This window comes from Brassica napus, chromosome C1 (genome assembly GCF_020379485.1).
Source record: "Brassica napus cultivar Da-Ae chromosome C1, Da-Ae, whole genome shotgun sequence".
In the NCBI taxonomy this organism is placed as follows: domain Eukaryota; kingdom Viridiplantae; phylum Streptophyta; class Magnoliopsida; order Brassicales; family Brassicaceae; genus Brassica; species Brassica napus.
This window is the reverse complement of record NC_063444.1, coordinates 6131032-6152424: the sequence shown is the minus strand read 5'-3', so window position 1 is coordinate 6152424 and position 21393 is coordinate 6131032. Positions and strand designations below refer to the sequence as shown.

The 21393-nt window shown below is 34.4% G+C and overlaps 2 long non-coding RNA genes across 3 annotated transcripts; both read right to left on the bottom strand.

Annotated features, from left to right (window-relative positions):
* Window positions 1-2979: 2979 nt before the first annotated feature.
* On the bottom strand, window positions 2980-9641 carry LOC125580631. Of its 2 annotated transcripts, none has more exons than XR_007318366.1 (5): window positions 9486-9641; window positions 8859-9297; window positions 8647-8752; window positions 3355-3466; window positions 2980-3228 (listed from the first exon to the last, which is right to left on the bottom strand). It is a non-coding gene; the product is annotated as an uncharacterized LOC125580631 (long non-coding RNA). The 2 variants fall into 2 exon arrangements; XR_007318365.1 differs by having other exon boundaries at window positions 9418-9559.
* Window positions 9642-19628: 9987 nt separating this feature from the next.
* Window positions 19629-21359, bottom strand: LOC106374303. Its single transcript, XR_001274895.3, has 3 exons — window positions 20667-21359; window positions 20189-20518; window positions 19629-19977 (listed from the first exon to the last, which is right to left on the bottom strand). It is a non-coding gene; the product is annotated as an uncharacterized LOC106374303 (long non-coding RNA).
* Window positions 21360-21393: the final 34 nt, after the last annotated feature.

Genomic DNA, 21393 nt, shown 5'->3' with positions numbered 1-21393 from the left:
TTTAGTAATACTTACAACTTAATATAACTTCAAAATATTAATTATTTGATATTTAGAAAATTTGTGTGTTTATATCGTCATTGTCAAATATCAAATAATTTAAAGTTTCTAAATTATATTAAGGCTGCAACTGGAATGACATTTTTTGGAATAAAATCATTTGGAATGGATCATTCCATGGGATTCCATGAATTAGTTACCAATTATTATGAATGTTTTCCAAAATCAATTCCACTTATTCCATTTTTGGAATGGAACAAAAAAATAATTCTTTTGTAAAAGTCATTCCTTTTATTCATGATTCTAAACCTCCGTGAATGAATGGAATGTGTGGAATCTTTATTCCATTTATAATTTCAGTTTTTATTTCATTTTTAACATCATTCCAATTTTTCTTATTCCATAAAAAATCATTCATTTTATTCCTAACATTCCTATTAGGAATAACCAGTTGCACCCTAAGTTTTAAGTAGTGTTGAGGATAATTCATCCATGAAGTCAATCTTTCTATTTAGAGTATAACGCATTTTTTCTATTTTCATGATTCTGTCCTCCGGCTCATACTTTTCTCCTATCCTTATTCTCACTGATTTGTGAATAAATATGTTATATTTTTGTTTTCTTGATCAATAAAATAATATATTTGATATATTATTCTTGATTTATTGTATTACTTTATGTTTCAGTAGTATCACGAAGAATGTTATATTATTTGATCCTAACAAGTAGCAGAAATTGTAAGAACTTACTAGATCTTGACCCGCACAACCGTGCGGGTAGTTATTTTTATTTTCTGTTTATAAATATTTGATTTACATGATTAGTGGTATATAGTTTTAAAATTTACCATATTGATGATCGTTTAATAGTTTAATTTAATATTTTCAAATACAACAATTTTGTAGTTTGAATGCAGTAATTTAATTTATTGTTTCAAATTATTAGTGATATTTGTTTTAATAAAACATGAACAATTACTAAAACCCTTATATTATGAGATATTTACGATAAATTCTATTCAATTTAACTTAGATATTAATTTCTTTAAATTAAACTTTTTTAGTTATGTATTTATTTGTTTCTTTGTTCTTCATACTATAAATAAAGAATGAGTTAAAGGTAACACAACTTTCATACAGAAATAAAATAAAATAAAGGTGACACAAATAAAACAACCCACCATCTGCTATAAAAGTCATTAGCAACCAAACATGTATTTGTAAATACTTGCTTCTGTTTTTTAGGTTTTAGAATGTTTATGTTGTGCAACCTCATGGTTGCTGCTGGACCTGTGCTTGAAGACAAATACACGTTGTTAGATAAAAAGCAAGTCATTACAGAGGACTTTGTCTCTTGGTTTAAGACAAGACTTAAAACAAAAGATGTAATATTTTCTCTAAGAGAATAGAATTAGTTCAGTAAAGTCCAGTTTTGTAAACCAACATTCTCTGACAAAAAACATTTTTGTTCTTCAAGATCCGTAAAAAAATTGATTATCCAAAGTTGGGTTCAGATATCATAATCATTAGGTTTTTAATAAAAAAATTAGAATAGAGTTTTAGAGACAAATAAAACTATGCTCGAAATCAAATACATTAACAACATAAGTAATTACTCTAGAACCTAAAAAACAGAAGCACATGTTTGTATTTTTCAGCCTTCACTTTCTTTTGAACAGAGCTGCTAGGTTTTTTAGAGTTGCGATCATTTATTTTTCTCTTTCCCTTGGATGGTTTTGGAGAAGGTGTTCCATGGGAAGATGAAGGTGGTGCAGGATTTTGAAGACTGCTTTAAACAGGTTCTTCTTTGGTTGCAACCTTTTATTTTGAATTCGTAAGGGGCTGAAGTTTGTCTATTCCTCCACCGCTTTAAATATAATGAGTCCCATATACACTACCACAGATAAGAAGCTGCACATATATATTCACATTATTCTTCTGTTACTTAACCAGCATGAGTCCATTTCTTATGATAAAAAATCTGAAGTTGAGATCATTGGCGTATGAAGAAGAGACTATCAGGAATGTGCCGAGACCCAACACAAGCTCCAACGATTCATTTTATTCCATCATTTAGATGTATGTAGATGGAATTATGCATACTAAGTCTTCAAGAATTATTTTATATTAGGGTTCACCAGACCTCTGGCTGCATCTTCAGCTATTTCAAGCCGTTTAATCAAAAAGTAAGAGGCTTTGGAGAATACATCCATATCGTTTTTGACTACTCTTGTGGCTGCATCTCTCTAGGATTTGTTCTCATCTTACGCAAACCTGATACAAATCTTGCTAATTCTCTATGTAAGAGCTGTGGATATCTGATGTATATGAGATAACAGGTTTTGATCGGGGAAAAAACTTGAAAGTATGAGAGTGTACCTTTTTGTTGTTGATTACTTGATGACTTCTTGTGTTTATTTTTCTGAGAACTGAGATATCATTTTCTTCTGTTTATGTAAACAACCCAGAAATTGAAATTAGGGTTTGCCAAAATCAAATTACAAATAATCAAAGAAAGAATCAGACGTATTTGGGCTAAGGTTCATATTTACCTTGGGGTTCGTGATTGCAATTAGAATTTGTGTGTTTTGGTATCTATTAATGTAAATACACTGAATGAAATTTCTAAAGAATAGTCCAAATAAAAGATTACATTTTAAATGATAGGATAATTAAACGTGATGATTTCCTATAAAAAGTTCCAAAGTAAAATATCCCACATGAAAGAAGTCATTTGTAGCATAAGTGGAATTCAAAAAAGGAAATGACGGTATTTTTTTTATGAAAACTATTAAAAATATGATGATGGCCAAAAATAACGATCGCTAGGGAATCAATTGATGAACCTAGCAGTAGCATGTGTACTCAGTGCCGTGCCTACTGAAAAAAAGAAGCCTTTGCTTTCGGTATCATTGTAACATATAAACACATTTTTACATATTTGTAAAACTATCAAATAGGTATAGTAAAATAATAGTTGTAAATGAACTCGTAACAATATATAAGAATGAATGAATTCAGACGAATGTATATGTCAACAGAGCAATTAAGATTACGTACACTTGTCATTAGATAAGAGTCGTAAGACATAAACACCAAAGGCGAAACACAGATACTAATGCCCTTTCCCAAAAAAAAACAAAAAAAAAAAGAGAAACACAGATAACATTTCAAGTTCTTCACCGTTCACAGAGCTGTAGTTGGCTTTATGCCTTCTTCCACCTGCCACCTGGTGTCATCATCATTTATTGTAAAGCTATAACTCCATGTCATTGTCGTACGGGATAACTAAAAGCTTGAAGACAAATATCCCTGTTTTAAACGAGATGGAAATACTTAAATATGATGTACCTACCTGATGTGTGCGTGAGAAATCTTAAGAAGTGGCAATGATTCAAAGAACCTGCCAAGAAGGAGTGACATGTGCTCTTGTTTCTCTTGTCCTAGAGTTGACATGCATGTTGTAACTACAAAGAAAGATTCAACGTAGGGATTGTTGCAAACTGCAGAAAATTGCAGGTTCTCTTCATGCTTCTCTTGTTCTGTTTTTGGTCTTGTTCAAAGAAAAGAAAACAGATGAATGTTTGTGTGTAGAACGTATGAGTGAGAGGTGGTAGTAGATAGAGAAAGATGAAGTAGAGAACTGATTTCTTACTTGCTTCCTTTATACAACAATGGCCATTACATATTTATACAGAGAACAGAACACTCTCGATCTTTCTCCATATAGCCTCATTATTAACTTAGACTTAGGAGTACTCTACACACTTTTGACTTATACTTCAACTGCAACACAAAGACTTTTTCACACCAAAACAACAGTTACCTTGACTTATTACTCTTCTTTTCCAACGTTTTATGTTTTGTGGTTTGAGAACAAATAGGCATTATTCAACACTCCCTCTTGCATTTTTGTTCCTCAAACCAAGTTGAACACGAAACCTTTCAAAAGGCTGTCCTCCCAATGCCTTGGTGAGTGTATCAGCCAGCTGCTCTTCACTCTTGCAATATTCCAGCTTGATGTCTCCATTTTTCACAGATTCTCTAACAAAGTGATACTTGATTTGAATGTGCTTGGTTCTTCTATGCTGGACTGGATTCTTCCCAATTGCAATGGCTGATTGACTGTCACAGTAGATAGGAACTCCCTCTTGAGTGTTGAACTTCAAATCTTCAAGCAAACGCCTTAGCCATATTGCTTGATTTGTTGCTGCACACAAAGCCATGTATTCTGCCTCAGCGGTGGATTGAGCGATAGTGTCTTGCTTGCTGGTTTTCCATGAGAATATTGCAGACCCAATGCTAAAGCAATATCCAGTTGTTGATTTTAGATCTTCTTTGCATCCTCCCCAATCACTATCTGAATATCCAAGAAGCTTTGGCTCCTTGACTGCAGAAAACATCAATCCTATATCAGCTGTCCCTTTGATGTATCTGAGAACTCTCTTTGCCTCCTTGAAATGCTTGGCTTTAGGTTCCTTCAGATACCTAGACAAATAAGATGCAGAGAACATCAGATCAGGTCGAGTAGCTGTTAGATACAGCAGACCTCCCACAAGGCTCCTATAAGTTTTAGAATCGGCAGGTTCTTCTTCTTCATCTTGAATCTTGCTTTGAGGTGCCAATGGTGTTCTCATGATCTTGCATTCTTTCATGTTGAACTTCTCCAGCAGCTTCTTTGCATAGCACTCTTGGGATAGAAAAATTCCTTCTTCACTCTGCACAATCTCCATTCCCAAGAAATAGTTCAACAGTCCTAGATCAGACATCTCAAATTCATTCTTCATTGCCATCTTGAAATCATTCACCATTTTCTTGTCGTCTCCAGTGACAATAAGATCATCCACATAGATGCACACCACCAAAATCTTCCCATGAGCTTCTTTTGTGTATAAGGCATGATCATTGTCACTTCTCTTGAAGTTTTCTCGCAAGAAAAACTCATCAATTCTGCTGTACCATGCTCTAGGCGCCTGTTTTAAACCATAAAGAGCTTTGTGTAGACGAAGAACATAGTCTTCCTTTCCTTCTTCTTCAAACCCAGGTGGTTGCTCCGCATATATCTCTTCTTCTAGCTTTCCATTTAGAAAAGCAGACTTGACATCAAGTTGAAATAACTCCCATTTTCTTTGAGCAGCAACAGCAAGGAGTAGTCTGATAGTTTCAAGTCTTGAAACTGGGGCAAAAGTCTCCAAATAATCAATTCCATGCTGCTGAGTAAACCCCTTGGCCACTAACCTTGCTTTGTGCTTCACAACATCTCCTTTTGCGTTTGTTTTGAGCCTGAATATCCACTTCACTTCCACCACATTTTTGTCTGCAGGTCTTTTAACCAACTGCCATGTCTGGTTCTTTTCGATCATGTGTATTTCTTCTTCCATAGCATGTCTCCACTCAGTATGCTTTACAGCTTCTTCGAATGTTGCTGGTTCTTCAAAACTCAAGTAACATCCTTCACATACTTCAGCAGATTCAACATCAACGTGTGGAGCAGTTCGTAAGATATCATTCATTGATCTGGTTCTTCTATTTGGCTGGCTTGAACTGCTTTCTGGACTGTCAGGATCCAGATTAAAGGGCACCGGCTGAATGATTCTTCTTCCTCTTGATTCATCATCGCTAGAACTTGAATCACCAACCCTTAGATCTTCTTGTCTACAATCTGGTTCCAGAGATACAACAGATTTTTTGTTCACTTCTTTTTGCTTCCAGTCCCATTTGCTTCCTTCATCAAATATCACATCTCTTGAAACGTCTATTTTTTCTTCCTCCAGTAAATAGACTCGGTAGCCTTTAGTTTGAGAGCTGTAGCCAACAAAGATTGCTTTCTTGGACTTGTCATCCCACTTCTTTCTCTTTTCATCTGGTATGTGTACATAGCATACACAACCAAACACCTTTAAATGATTCATTGATGGCTTTGTTCCATTCCAAGCTTCAAGCGGCGTCTTGTTCTCAAGTGCTTTGGTTGGAATTCTGTTCTGAATGTAAGCTGCTGTATGGACAGCTTCTGCCCAGAACTTCATTGGTAAGTCTTTAGCTTTGATCATCGCCCTTGCCATCTCCACTAGACTTCTGTTTCTTCTTTCCGAGACACCATTTTGTTGTGGAGAATATGCTGCTGTTAACTGTCTTTCGATGCCATGATCCTCCAAAAACTTTGTGAATTCTCCAGAGAGATATTCAGATCCTCTGTCTGATCTAATCTTCTTTATCTTGCAGCTAGCTTGATTTTCGACAAGGTTTTTGAACTTCTTGAAGGTTTGAAAGACTTCTGATTTTGACTTCAAGAAATAAACCCAGACCATCCTTGTTGCATCATCAATGAATGTGAGGAAATATCGGCTCCCAATGATTGATAAATTCTGCATTGGTCCACACACATCACTGTGAATCAACTCAAGTTTCTTTGTTGCTCTTGTCTCTGATTCTTTTGGGAATGAATCACGACTATGTTTGCTTAGAATACAGTTCTCGCATCCTTCCTTCTCCACCACGAACTTGGGAAGATTCAGAACCATATCCATTGACTGCAAGATCTTCAGATTTGAGTAACCAGTGTGCCCAAGCCTTTGATGCCATAATTCTGCAGCTTCATTTTTTGCCACCATTGCTGTTTCAGGGCTCGAGGACCACTTGATGGGAAAGCTCTTGTTTACCATCTCCACTTCGGCTACCTTTCTTCCAGCACCATCATGTATGATGCAACATCTTTTCTTAAAGGTGACTTGATATCCATTTTCAATCATTTGAGGGACACTTAACAGATTCTTTGCAAGCGTTGGCACAAGAAAAACATCTCGGATGATTCTCTTGCCTTTCTTTGTCATGACTTCAACGTCTCCTTTTCCTTTTGTCATCAACACAGCTCCATTACCAACTCTTATTGGAACTTTGATGTTTGTGTTGATTCTGGAAAACATCTTTTCGTTTGGAGTCATGTGATTAGTGCACCCACTATCGATGAGCCATAAGTTCTCTTCAAATGACTCTTGATCATCCTGTCTTGCGGTGAACAAGTGATTATCTTCTGCTTCTTCTTGTTGATGGGACACTTGTGCTTGTTCTGGTCTCTTGCTTCTACATTCTCTTGAAAAGTGACCAGGTTTTCCACAGTTGTAGCATTCACTTCTACCTTTGTTTTTGTTGAAGTCTGGCTTCTTTCTTCCATTCTTTAGATAGCAGACATCTTCATTGTGGTTATCTTTCTTGCAGAAGCCACACCACTTCTTTCCTTTTCCTTTATAACTTGTCTTCCATGAGCTTGTCTTGCCATGGTCTCTGACTTTCAAGCTTCTAAAACGTGCATGGAATGCACCTTCACCATTTTCTTCATCTTCAGGGAAGAACTTCTTCTCATGAGCTTCCAAAGAACCCACCAACTCAGCAAAAGTTACTGTCTTGAGATCTTTAGTTTCTTCCATCAGTGATGACAATGGAGCATAGCTCTTAGGCATAGAAGCAAGAATTTTAACGACCAAATCAAAGTTTGATCTTCCTTCACCTAGAGCTCTCATTTGATTAGCTACAGCCTGGATTCTCTCAGAGTAAGGCTTGACCTTTTCTCCTTCCTTCATTTTCAGATTCTCAAAATCTCTTCTCAAGGCTTGTAGTCTAACCATCTTAACTTTTTCATTACCTTGATAGGAATGTTCAAGTAGCTCCCATGCTTGCTTGGCTGAGGTTGCAGAAAGAATTTTGTCAAAGACAACATCAGCTACAGCAAGTTGAATGAGTTGTAGAGCTGCTGTGTCTTTCGTCTTACGGGATCGCCAGTCTCCAAGCTCTTTTGCATAGTCAGCTCCAGACGTCTCCGGTGATCTAGATGGTGGTTCAGGAAGTCCCTCTTCAACTATTTCCCAGAGTTCTCTGTTCATCAGAGTTGTCTTCATCCTAGCTGCCCAGAATTCATAGTTATTTCCTTCAAAGACAGCCACAAGTTGTGAAGGTTGCAGGTTTGACGCCATGTGTTTTTCTCCTTCTTGTTCTTCTTTCCTTCTTGTTCTTTTGATTTTCTGGTTCTGTCTTGTTCTTTTCTTGTTCAGACTTGTTCAAGCTTCTTCAGTCTTCTTCAGCAAGGCTCCAGGGATCAGCAGGAGCTCTGATACCATGTTGCAAACTGCAGAAAATTGCAGGTTCTCTTCATGCTTCTCTTGTTCTGTTTTTGGTCTTGTTCAAAGAAAAGAAAACAGATGAATGTTTGTGTGTAGAACGTATGAGTGAGAGGTGGTAGTAGATAGAGAAAGATGAAGTAGAGAACTGATTTCTTACTTGCTTCCTTTATACAACAATGGCCATTACATATTTATACAGAGAACAGAACACTCTCGATCTTTCTCCATATAGCCTCATTATTAACTTAGACTTAGGAGTACTCTACACACTTTTGACTTATACTTCAACTGCAACACAAAGACTTTTTCACACCAAAACAACAGTTACCTTGACTTATTACTCTTCTTTTCCAACGTTTTATGTTTTGTGGTTTGAGAACAAATAGGCATTATTCAACAGGGATAGGGTTAATGCTTTCAGCCAATCTCAACAAAACTGGTCTTCTCTGAGAACCTAATAGAAACGGAGCGTCGAGTTAATAGAAACTGGTCTTCTCTGTAAAATATAAGAGCATAAGTTAAGAAAAATATACCTTCTCATCCACCAAAGCAATATAAACAGCCATGAGATCACCACCCTTATTCACATTATGTGCTTCTCAAAAATGCAGAAGCTTTGTCACAATGGTCTCCTCATACCTACCAGCATTCAAATCCGAAACCAGACGTTGCAAATTTGCCATTATCGTACTGAACTTGAGAGTAAAAGGATTGAAGTGATGATTTGCAGGGGACTGAGACTTACATATGTTTATACTTGCAGTTTCACTCTATCCAAGTATATGGGAGAGGCATTGAATGAGAGATCATGAGAGGACTGGGAAGTTGTTGTTAATGGTGGTGTTATAGACGACGTTTGGACTCAACACACTTTCTTAACGTCTCCAGATTTCTTTCGCCGGTATGTGGAGACCAAAGGATAAGACACGACTGCTCAGCTACACCGGGATAATGTAACACCATATTCTGTCTAGCCATTCCTCTTCCCAACCTCCACAAACATGGCCTCTCTCCTAATCTCTCCCTCAACCACCAGATCCTTCTCAACCACCATCTCAAACTCCCTGACTCCACTCTCTCCTAGCTCGATCCCACTACGGTGGTCTTAAAACAGTCACCGTCTCCTCCCTAACTGCCGGGAAGAAACCAATCTTCTTCGCTAGCCCATGAGCTTTCACTCCAACCTGCTCGCAGAAACACGTCCATAGATTCGTTAAAGCCGGAGAGCTCAAATCCAAAACAAAGAGGGCAATAACAATGGAAAGTGAAGCATGAAATGATGAATTATACGATACAAACTCAACTATTTATAGTTGCAGATTCATTGTCTTGAAGAAGAAGAGATGCACTGAATGAGTTAATATTAACTTACATTCACGCACACCGTTTCAGAAATTGTGAAGAAAGCTCAGGCGTTACTGTCACCGTCGAACGCAGAGGAGAGAAGAACACACATGTCTCGCGCTATCAGATTAGGGTTACACGCACGGGCTTATGAACCAGACAAACCATCTGAAATAAAGCCCAATAACATTAAACAACACATAACAATTAAAAAGCCCAGCCGATTTCCAATTAATGAAGTGTTGCGTTTTAGTTTGCGGGAAAGGTGGAAGCCGATTTATTGACGTGGCATCTTACGTGTCACGCCCAGAAGTGAGAAAACAATATTTTATATATACATATATATATATATATATACTAGATATGGACCCATGCTTTGCACGGATTTTATTTGATGTTTTAATTTTACGAAAAACATAAAAAGAATGAAAATATTTTTCACATTAGTTCTTGAAATTTTCAGTATATATTGGTGTAAGACTTATTTTAGTATAATAATTAATTTTCCTACATAAACTTTGATTAGTATTTTTACTTCAATAATCATGGTATTTTAAAATAGTATATAATTTTTTTCCTATAAATAATTCATTTTAAATTATTTTTAATATTGCAGTTAATTGAAAAATATAGAATTGTTGTAAACTATCTATATTATTTATATTGTGCAAGAAAATTCAAAAAAAAAATCAAAATTGATGTCAGACGAAACCAATCAATATGTATGATTGATATTCAGCTAAATATCAAATATATTGCTTGATAAACATCAATTTTTTTTTGTTCTGCCCTACCTTAGCATCAATAGTGTGACTATGACCTTTATATATATATATATATATATATATATCATATATTATTGAAAATGTCTTGATATACAATATTTTGTAGAACACTATTGTCGATATGTTTTGTGTCTACTTTAAGAATTCTAAAGTCATGCAGCTGTAGTGACTCTTTGATAGTGAAGCGTACAATTGTCCATGAGAGACCATCTTGCATCTGTTGGTTGGTGTGAGACTTATTTTACCAATAAGACTCTGTTGATTATTGATCTCGGTTAGGATTTCTGATTTAGTAATCACGTTGTCTAGGCTGGTTATTAGTAAAATTGTTCCATTGCAAATTTCTTTCATTGATTTAAATTCCTTAATAACATGACTGGAACATCTATTTTGAGATCAAGTTTGTGATTTGGAATCCCGGAAAATTTGAACGTATTTAAAAATCTGTGGAATATAGAATATACTAATTTGTAATTTCTTCTTTGTCGTTACCAATATTATCAGAACTCAAATATTTATTTTGCTCACCGTCTAAGCAAATTAACATATAGTTATTCACTTTACCAACCGTTTCATTCCTTATTCTTTGGAGTAAACATTTCTTTTTCGATGAGATAATTCTTGTCTTTAAAAGTGAATTTGGAAATCTTGATATATAGATGTTGTAATGCATTCAGAAGGAGCTGCATTGTTTTTCAAGAGCAATTTGTTGTCTTATCTCGGAAGGTAAATTATGTGAACATCAGTTTAGATGTGAAAGGACATGCAGAAAAATTCACCTAGATAGAAAAGTTGATTATTAATAAATAAATTGACACTGACATTAACTTAACTACAACAGTAAAACCAATTTATTTTGTCGATAAGAACAAACACATATAAGCATAATAGTCACATTAACTTTTGTACAACAACATAACTGCATAAATCTATTTAGCTATATGTACAAACGCCAAAGTATAATTGTGGCAATAACTAACGTATAGCAGTATGACAATTATGACAAAAAAAAATCAACATCAGTTTAAGAAGAAAAAAACATGTGAAAATTGGGAAACCTAGTTATTTTGTGACAAAAAAAAGAACACACAAAGATATGAAAGAACATGCAGAAAAACTCTCGTACTATTTTTCTTCTACTCTTATTATGTTTAGTGACAAAATATGAGAGATCTTAATCCGAAATATAGATGTGAATAATTGTAGTTCCTTTTGGTTTATGATTTTTAAACAGAAAATTAAATATTTAATTAGGAAAGTTGATTATTCATAAAAATACTGAAATAGTTATTCTACTAATTTTTTTTGTTTAGGATTTGAAGAAAGGAAAATTACTATTAAACACTCTTTTACAATATTCCTATGTTTACAATTTTAGAAAAGGACAATTACTATCAAATATTTTTATAGTGATCATTTCTTTAGGATTTAGAAAAGGAAAATTAGTATTAAATAAATTATTTTACAAATACTTTTTGTTTAGAATTTTTAAAAAGAAAAAAATTTAGTAAAAAAATACTATCAAAATTTTATTGAAACATCTACTGTTAAATAACTTTTGAAATTAATTCTTGCTATAAAATAATTTTAAATTTTCGTTTTTATTATCTTAGCATATATATATTATTTAATCATGAGAGATTTTAACACATGCCGATATATTAAAAGGAAAATCACTCTCATATAATTATTTGCTTAATATTTTTAAAAAAGGAAAATTATTTTAAATAATATTTATAGTTACTTTTTTTATAAAGCGTTTATTTTGTTATTATTTATTTATATATATATATATATATTTAATTAGAAGATAATTTAACACATGTCACAATCTTAAATATATAATTGTCACGTGTCACAATCGCGTTAATTAGCAACTTTGAAGAACCAAGCTTTATATAATAAGATATATATATATTTAAAATGTCGAGATACTCTTTGAAAAATTTCTATTAGAGGTGCTATAAGAGCAACCTCAATGCTAAAACATTTTTTTTTGTCATCAACATAAACAGATTCATCAAAATTCTGTAAACCAAGCTGACAATTCTGCATCTATATAAACGACAAATGATGGTTGTTTCTTGGCACTGCGTGCAAAACTGTCCGTCTTTGTATTATGCGTTCTGGGTATATGAATGATCTTTGAATGGTTGAAACTTCCTTTGAAGATCTTGATGTCTTCCAAATAATTTGCAAATACCAACCATTCTTCTGGTTCCAAAACGACTTTCACCAATTGAGAACAATCTGTTGCAAATGTAACATGAAACAACTATAAATTTCTCATACATTCCATTAACCAAATGAGCGTCTCTAAATCTAAATGAAGGGGTGAGAGGGTAGGTCTGATATTCCTTACCCCATCAGTCCATCAAAGCCCTCTCGCCTAAAATATCTAAAAAATATTCTGATCAAATTTTAATCAATATTCTAATATATTTTATTCTTTTGATTAAAGTTTATTATATTTCAAAAAATAACTAGTTAAAACATTACATGTGGCAAGTGAATATCAGAAAAATTTCTGTAAACATCTTATTGAGACACAGACTTGTGTCTCTCCTGTTTTGTTAATTTTTTTTATTTTCTTTTAATTTAAGAATCTCATTTACATATATAGCTGGCAGAGCAAGTGCAATGGGAGGATCAAGTTAAATATCTAAACAATTAAAAAATGAAGAAAATAGAAGAGAGACAATGAGAAAAATTCTGAAATAAAGAGCTTTTAGAACTTCTTATGATACTTTTATTGACACATGTCAACTTAACTTTAATTGGTTATTTAAAAGAAAATATATTTTAGCTTAATAAAAAAGTTGTATTAGAATAATACTTAACCTGCACTTTACGCAGAGTTATTATTAATTTCATTTTTTAAGATAAGAAGACATTAGTTCTGTTTAATCTGGATATCGGTTCAGTTTTTTCGTTGTTTCTCGGTTTTTAGTCTCCTAAAATATAAGTACCATTCTAAATCTATATTTATTTTGTTTTGTTAAATTCTGAAATAAAGAGATTTTAGAACTTCAAATGATACTTTTATTGACACATGTCAACTTAACTTTGATTTGGATATTTAAAAGAAAATATATTTTAGCTGAATAAAAAAGTTGTACTAGAATAATACTATTTTAACCCGCGCTTGACGCAGAGTGAAATTATTAATTTTTTTTTTAAGATAAGAAGACATTAGCTCTGTTTAATCTGGATATCAGTTCAGTTTTACGTTGTTTTTTTGGTTTTTAGTCTCCTAAAATATAAGTACAACTCTAAATCTATATTTATTTTGTTTTGTTCGGTAAAATGAGTGAAGTTTTTTTTGTTTTTTTTGGTGATAAACCCAAAAATATTATTATTTGTTTGGTTTCATGTTAATTTTAGATTGTTTCAATGTCGAACCAATGGTTTCATTTTACAATTTCTAAACTAATGAAAAATAAAATCAAATCTAAATAATAGTTGGAGAAAAAGGACATCTAATATTATTTGTGTTGTTTGTACAAACAATATTGGTGGCATTTTAAGATTATGTATTTTATATAAGATAATCGACTATTATTTGTGTTGTTTGAATTTTCATATATGTTAGACATCATATAAAATGTATATTTATACTCATATAAATTTGTTTTTCTTGAGTTTAAAAATATAATTTTATTAATAGTAGTTTTTATAGAATTTATATTAAATAGTTATTTTATTTTATTTAAATTTGTATTCCCTAAATCTAATATAATTTATAAAGTAAATCAATTTGATTTTTAATGGATACTGAGAATGGGAGAAGTGAGTCTTATATAGGTTTAATAAAATTTATTAAAGTCACGATGTATCTCCAGTAAATTTGAATTAAATGTCATATATTTGTACTTTGCTCATCGCACTTCGATATATATATTGCCATAAACTGCCATAAACCAAAGATGTGAAATATATGCAAATCTACTATCATTAATCGCCTTTGCCATCAATGTAGCAAAATATTGTCTAAACGCACACGTAGCGGTTCCCTTCGGTATTACAAAAATCGATTTTGTAATTCGGTTTAATATGCTTGACCATAATAATACAAATTTCATCTACGATAAAATCTTGGGTGCATGAATAAGCAACCTCACATAACGAACTCCAAAATGTATAAAATTAACAAAATCTTGCACGTAAGATCATAAGCTATGACACAAACAAAAGTTGGGCCCTCTGTCGAGAACTTGATTTCTTAGCTGATATAAGCTAAGTTTTGTATAACATCAACAAAATAATGCACGTAGGATCTGAGCTATAACATCAACGAAATCTTCCACTGACATAGTTGTCGAGAACCTGATTTATTAGTTGCCTTTAGTTTCAACCTCCACGCAGCAAGTTTTATTTGCGGTTGCTGCGAAGGAGAGATGCTGAAGCCTGGATGGAAGCAAATTCAATAGAATAAAATGGGGAACAGCAGATAAACTCTTGCATGTCATGTCATCGCTCGTAGGATGGCAAAAACCATGTCACTCTTTCGTTAAATTCATGGTAGCTCGTCTTGTATAAACGCTAATGTGAAATGTGGAGTACCATAGCTAGTACGCGATCTTATGGAACAACATGTTGTTCATGGCCATCCAGATTTCTAAAGGGTACCATTGGGTTTATCATATGCTTTAGAGGCAGACCTTCTAAGTGTTTTCTGGACAGTTGAGTGCTTCGGAACACTCCATCTCTAAAAATGCCCCTCGAACACCCATCTCTAGAACGCCCATGCTGCACCACCACTACAGAGACTTCCACCAGATCACGTTATTAGTCTTATACAGTGTGTGCTGATCCGTCGTGGTTGAACCAATTAATCCAAGAAAAAGCAGCTGTAAATGTTGCACCAGGCTAAGACTCCTCGAAGCCTTTCAACGTAGAAGGCTCTCTTGAGGTGTGATGGCCTCTGTTTTATTCTGGATAAAGCATTCTCTTTTGAGCTCTTTATATATGTTGATATTTTTTATATGTTTTAGTCCTTTTTAAGATTCATTTTCTCTCTTTTTCGTATCTTTTGTCGAGATTGAGATGTCTCATTTACCATAATGAAGTTATAAAGTGCGATGAAAAAAATTAGTTCCATTTTTAGTCAAATGATCTGCGACTTGGTATGAACTTTGCATCATATCTTTCGGTATGAGCTAAAGGATACAACTTCCTTGTGTTTAACTGTAAATAAAATAGGAAAAATTATTGTGATGAGTTCTATTAAGGCGACATGTCAGTTTCCATATTTTCAATTATTATAAGACTGTCAGGTGTACAATATAGTGTGAAAACATTAAATGGCAATGCTTCTCTTTTAATATATAAGGAATTTGCTGAGAACACGTGTTAGAAACTTTACCGTTGAGAGTGGCCTTTTGACATGCTCTAAGACGACTAAAACTTAACATGCTCTAAGGGCATGATTAACCCTGGTCTCTTACCCTGGGTTCTTAACTCATGATTTGACATTTTTTTATTTTTTTTTACACTTTCGGCTAAGAGAACAGCTCTTAGATCATGATTAACCCGGGTTCTTAGGGTGGGATTCTTAGCTTCGGTTAAGAACTGTTTCCTAGCTTTTAACTAAGAAAAGCTAAGAACCGGCTCTTAAATAAGAGATATAAGAGCCGGTTCTTAGCCGAAAAGTGTAAAAAAAACAAAAAAAAATGTCAAATCATGAGTTAAGAACCCCAAATTAAGAGCTCGGGTTAATCATTGATATATGGTGTTTTTAATACCATTATACGTGTGCTTTGAGTTAATTCTCAGTCCTAATTCGTGTTTAATTGATATCATTCCAGGTTTGGAGCAGGTGAAAGAGAAAAGAAGAGAGATTTAGGAAGTCAGATGTCGTTTTGAAGGATTCGATGCTGAACAGCCATCTAGAACAACCCGAAGGTTGTTCCCGAAGAGAACAAGCATCTGACTGTTCCCGATCATTAAGGAAACTTCCTATTCCGGAAGTTTGCCCTAGATTTCACTCTCTCTTATCTCTTTACCACCAGCGCCTCCATATAAAAAGGCCATGCTATCATTTCTTTTTCTTACATTAGTTTTAGCAAGAGACCTATAACTATTTTCTTTGGATTAAGCAACTTGTAAGGGAGAAGGCTTCATCCTCACGAGAAGATCATCCTGAACCCTTGTCTTTCTACTTTATTTTATATGCAGTATTATTCAGAAACCATGTCTGTGTCATCCTGCTTTATGATTGAGTAGTAGGCTTAGCTTGCTTAGGGTTGTAGGGTGTTAGCCGCATGAACTGAACACAAATAAGTGATCTTAACTGTTCTTCATTCATATTGTTCTTACTGCCAGCATTGAACTGATCACTTAATGTTTGATCTTTGATTTAATCCCCTAGCTAACCGTTTAGGAGATAAATTGATATACATTGAATGAGCTTTGTATCCCTAATCAGCGAGAGTAGATATTAGGGTATTAAGTGAACTAATCAGATCTCGCATCTAAGGCTTGCTATTGTGTCTTGTTCCAAGCGAGAGCTTAGGACTCAAGACCGACACGCAAAAGGAACAAGATCACGATAGTGGATTGTTCTAGCCGAGTGATCTGAGTTCTAGACTGCATTTCATCGCACTTGAATAGTTGTTCAGTCCTGCAATTAACATCCGATTAATGACCCTAAGCCAGCTTCACTTAGATCGAATTTGAATCACCTAGGCATTCTTGTTACTCGTGTCACAATTAATTCTCAAAACCCCACTTGTTTCTCAGCTTAACATTGAACCCATAAGAGTAAAGAGTAAACTGGTCCTCTGGATTGAATCTCAAATATTACAATTACCACTGTTAACTTGACAGTAGCAAAGATTAATTTTTAGTGTATCAATCATGCTCTTATATCTCTTATTTAAGAGACGGTTCTTAGCTTTTCTTAGATTTTATCTAAAAAAATCTAAGAACCGTCTCTTATCCAAAAGTAAGAATCCCAATTAAAGAGTGGGGTTAACAACTAAAATATAGATGGTCTTATGGCTGATTCTTTGGATATTTGGCGAACTTGTATCTGTAAGATATTTACTACGATTGATAAAAGAAACTCATTTTTGAGAGAATGTACCTCCAAATTCTCTATCGGTCATCCTCCAGATTCTTCTCTGGGATGTTGTGGTATCTCAAATGGTTTTATAATGAACGATACTTAGGTTCACTCCTGTGGTGAATGATTAAATTCACCACACTCTTCATATCCAACCAAAATGCCTTGTAAGAATAGTTTAAAAAGGCAATAAAAATAAAAAAAATAAATAGCTAGAAAAAAAACAATACCGACATTAATTAGCGTCATCTGCAAAATTCTAAATTCTAAAAACCTAAACTCTAAAACCATAAACCCTAAATCCAAAACACAAAACCATAAACCCCAATCCTAAAATCTAAACCCTAAATTTTAAACCCTAAACCCAAACTCTACGCAATAAACCCTAAACCCTAAATCTAAACCCTAAAGCCTGAACCCAAAACTCTAAATCCTAAACCCTAAATCCTTAAATCTAAACCCTAAATCCTAAACCCTAAACCCAAAACTTTAAATCTTAAAACCAAACCCTAAATCATAAACCTAAAACTTTAAATCTTAAACTCAAACCATAAATCATAAACCCTAAACCCAAACCTCAAAACCTCTAAACCGTAAACCTTAATCTTATTAACTAGCAGATGGGTTTATGGTTTAAAGATTTGGGTTTAGGGTTTATGATTTAAAGGTTTGGGTTTAGGGTTTATGATTTAGAGTTTAGGGTTTAGGATTTGAAATTTTGAGTTTAGAGTTTAGGATTTGAGTTTAGGGTTTAGGATTTAGGGTTTAGATTTTAGGGTTTAGGGTTTAGAATTGTGGGTTTAGGGTTTAGATTTTAGGATTTAAGGTTTATTGCTTAGAGTTTGGGTTTAAACTTTAAGATTTAGGGTTTAGATTTTAGGATTGAGATTTATGGTTTAGTGTTTCATATTTAGGATTTATGGTTTTAGAGTTTAGGTTTTTAGACGGCGTTAATTAATGTCGGTGTTGTTTTTTCAGCTATTTTTTTAAAAAAGTTATTGCTTTTTTCAACTATTCTTACAAGACACTTTGATTAGTTACGAAGAGTGTGGTGAATTTAATCATTCACCACGGGGGTGCATCTAAGTATTGTTCTTTTATAATTGAGCGATTTGCACCATAAATATAGAAAGATTAGGAAATTTGCGCAAATGGAAAAACAGTCGGCCCAGGCGCAAGGCCCAGTTCCTGCGAGTGAGAAAAGACATCGGTGACCCTATAGCTCTTCTCTTTACGTAGTGCAATCATCACGTGCATGTAATCATTAGAAAATCTATATATACACATGGCTGTTTGTATTTGCTTAGCCTCCTATCTAAAAATAGCCAAATAAACTGACCATTACGAGTGCTTAGGAAACATAAACCTTTCCGCCCAGTATTACACATGTAATATATGTTGGTCGACGTCAAGATTATTTGTTCGAGCTTCGGAAAGGCGAAGCTCCTCGATCTCGGCGCGTAGCGTAGCTATAATGTTGGTTAGCCGTTTAATCTCTGAGTTTGATATTGCACGGTTATATACACATATACAAATTATATCGCCAATATATAGCATATAGATCGTGTTCTATAAGAGGTGTTCGGGAGAGAGTGAAACACACAGTAAACAATCTATTTTCTTCTGCATCGTCTTTAATAACTCTCATAAACTCTGAGTCTTCCGGGTTCATCATTAGCTTCAGGTGAGTCGTGCTGAGCATTTATGTGGGTTTCCATTTATAGCGAAGAATGTTTATGTATTAATGGTGATTGCGTGTCAGAAAAAAAAATTAACTGAGCTGTTCTGACATTCTTTTTATTGAACCAGGAACAAAGATCTCATTGATTTTGTCTTGCATGCGGTATTAATGTTTGTTTGCTCCCTTTACTTATAGAATTTTTTATTTTTCAGATGGGGAGCTTGTGGGATTGTGGTGGGTGAGTGGAACAAGGAGGAAGACGGCGCTTGGAATTTCCACCCGGACCCCACGGACTTTGGTTTCGAAGCTATGATCCGAGACAATGAAACGTTCGAGTCTTTGATGAGCATAGTGAGGATGAGATATGTGGTGGGAGAACGGACACCAATAGTGCTATCTTACCAGTTTTCATCGTGGACGGGGAATGAACAAAGCAGATGCATTAACACTCATAGACAGATAACATGACACTTAACACACAAAGACGGATAACATGACAGTTAGCAGTACAATCAAAATGGATATCTTGATAAGCTAAATCATAGACGGATATTTTTATATATGTACGAACGTCTTCAATATATACAAGTCAGGATAATTACGGAGTTAGCGGGATAATGAGTGTGGTAACCGTACAAGTGAATAGGTAGCTGGTTATTATGACTAAAATATAGATTAGGTTGTCAAATCGATGCAACGTAAACACATGGCTGCATATTTTTGGTTTTAGACACTTATATGAATTTCGTATAAACGAATAATTTTGAAGTTATATCAGTATAACTTCAAGAACTTCAAAATTTGCAAACTAAGAAAAATACAGACTTCACTACATGATTGATATACCAGCATCAGTGTGTGCTTGCATGAACAAGATGGATGTGATCCCAGAATGAGCATGATTGGGGTTTTGAAGGACAGACCTTGCCCTTTCCACGGTCAGTGCTTTCAGGTCCTGAGGAATAATAGACGTAACATGGACCTACAACTAATGAAAATATTTTATCTTGTTAGCCGGATATCTAATAAAATTCATGTTTATATGTGTGTTAGCCGGATAATCTAGAAAAATTCATGTTTTCTGTGTGCGTTAGCCGGATAATCTAGAAAAGTTCATGTTTTTGAGTTTGTTAGCCGGTTAATAGACACATCAAATGATCAGTTATTACTAGAAATAGATATATCAATTGAATACTTACATTTTCAGCTGCGTCCAGCGTCCTTGCGTGTGCTGGTTTAATACCATTGCCTCGTATTTCTTGTTTACTTTAAGCTGTCTCGACTTCGTGAAACGTCCAAGACGACCGGAATATGGAGACTGGTCTGCCAGCTCTATGAATTTGCCAAAAGACGACGCCTTTAGGACTTCGAGTTCGTCTTCCTCGAGTGTCTCTAATATATGCTTTATGCATCCAGGCTTGTGGTAGGTGGTAGAAAGTGACTCTCAAACCATCGGGTTCATCTCCAATGGCAAAGAACCGAGATGGAAAAGGTGTGTGCCATTTGATCTCCCGTGGGGAACATGAAATCTGCACGGGATCGAAATATTTAATCAGATCTACCAAATTGCATATGATGAAAATGAAAGAGTTTAGATATCTTAAAAAGATATACGAAGAGTTTTACTTGAAGAAACTTCGGAGAGAAACGATTAGATGTGCAGAATAATTGACTTACCGTCAAAGGATGTGATAAGTAATCGCGACTCGGAATTAGGTTTGCGGTGATCGGAGATTGGTATTAGAAACCTGCGAAAATAATTTTCTACGGAGAAGACGAAGAATTCCCAAAAAAATGAGCGGTGAAGTAAACGAGGAGAGAGATGAGTGTTGTATCGATTTTGGTGACGCGTGAGGAAGGAGGTTTCGAAATTGAATAGGCTGTAGGTAGCGTTACACGAATCTAGGGGCAGAATGGTCATAAAATCAAGTGCGTGTCGATGAAAAAAATACTTTTCCACATCTGCAAATTAAGCGGTTATGCTTGTATATGCAGTGCAATTTCTCTTTATAATTTTATGAAAATACCACTAGCTTGCTTGTTCTTATACGTAAAATACTATTATATATTTACGTACCAATGTGGACCCATCAAAGGAGAGAGACAAAAGTCCCCACTTGGAAAGTGATGACGTCATGTAGATATAGTAAACTTTGTAGCACGCACACAAACACACTCACTTTCGGGGCAGAGGAGATAGAGAGCTGATTATTTGTGCAAGACAAAATTCGAAGTGAACATTCAGATAAACTAAGAGAAAGAACCGAAAGAACGCAGTAGAAGGGAAAATAAATTTCGCTGTCCAAAAAAAAAGGAAAAATAAATTCAAAGGATCTGACCCAAAAGGCCAAAACACACTATCTTTTTTTTTTAATGTTTTTTTTGAAAGAATTGCACAAAAATA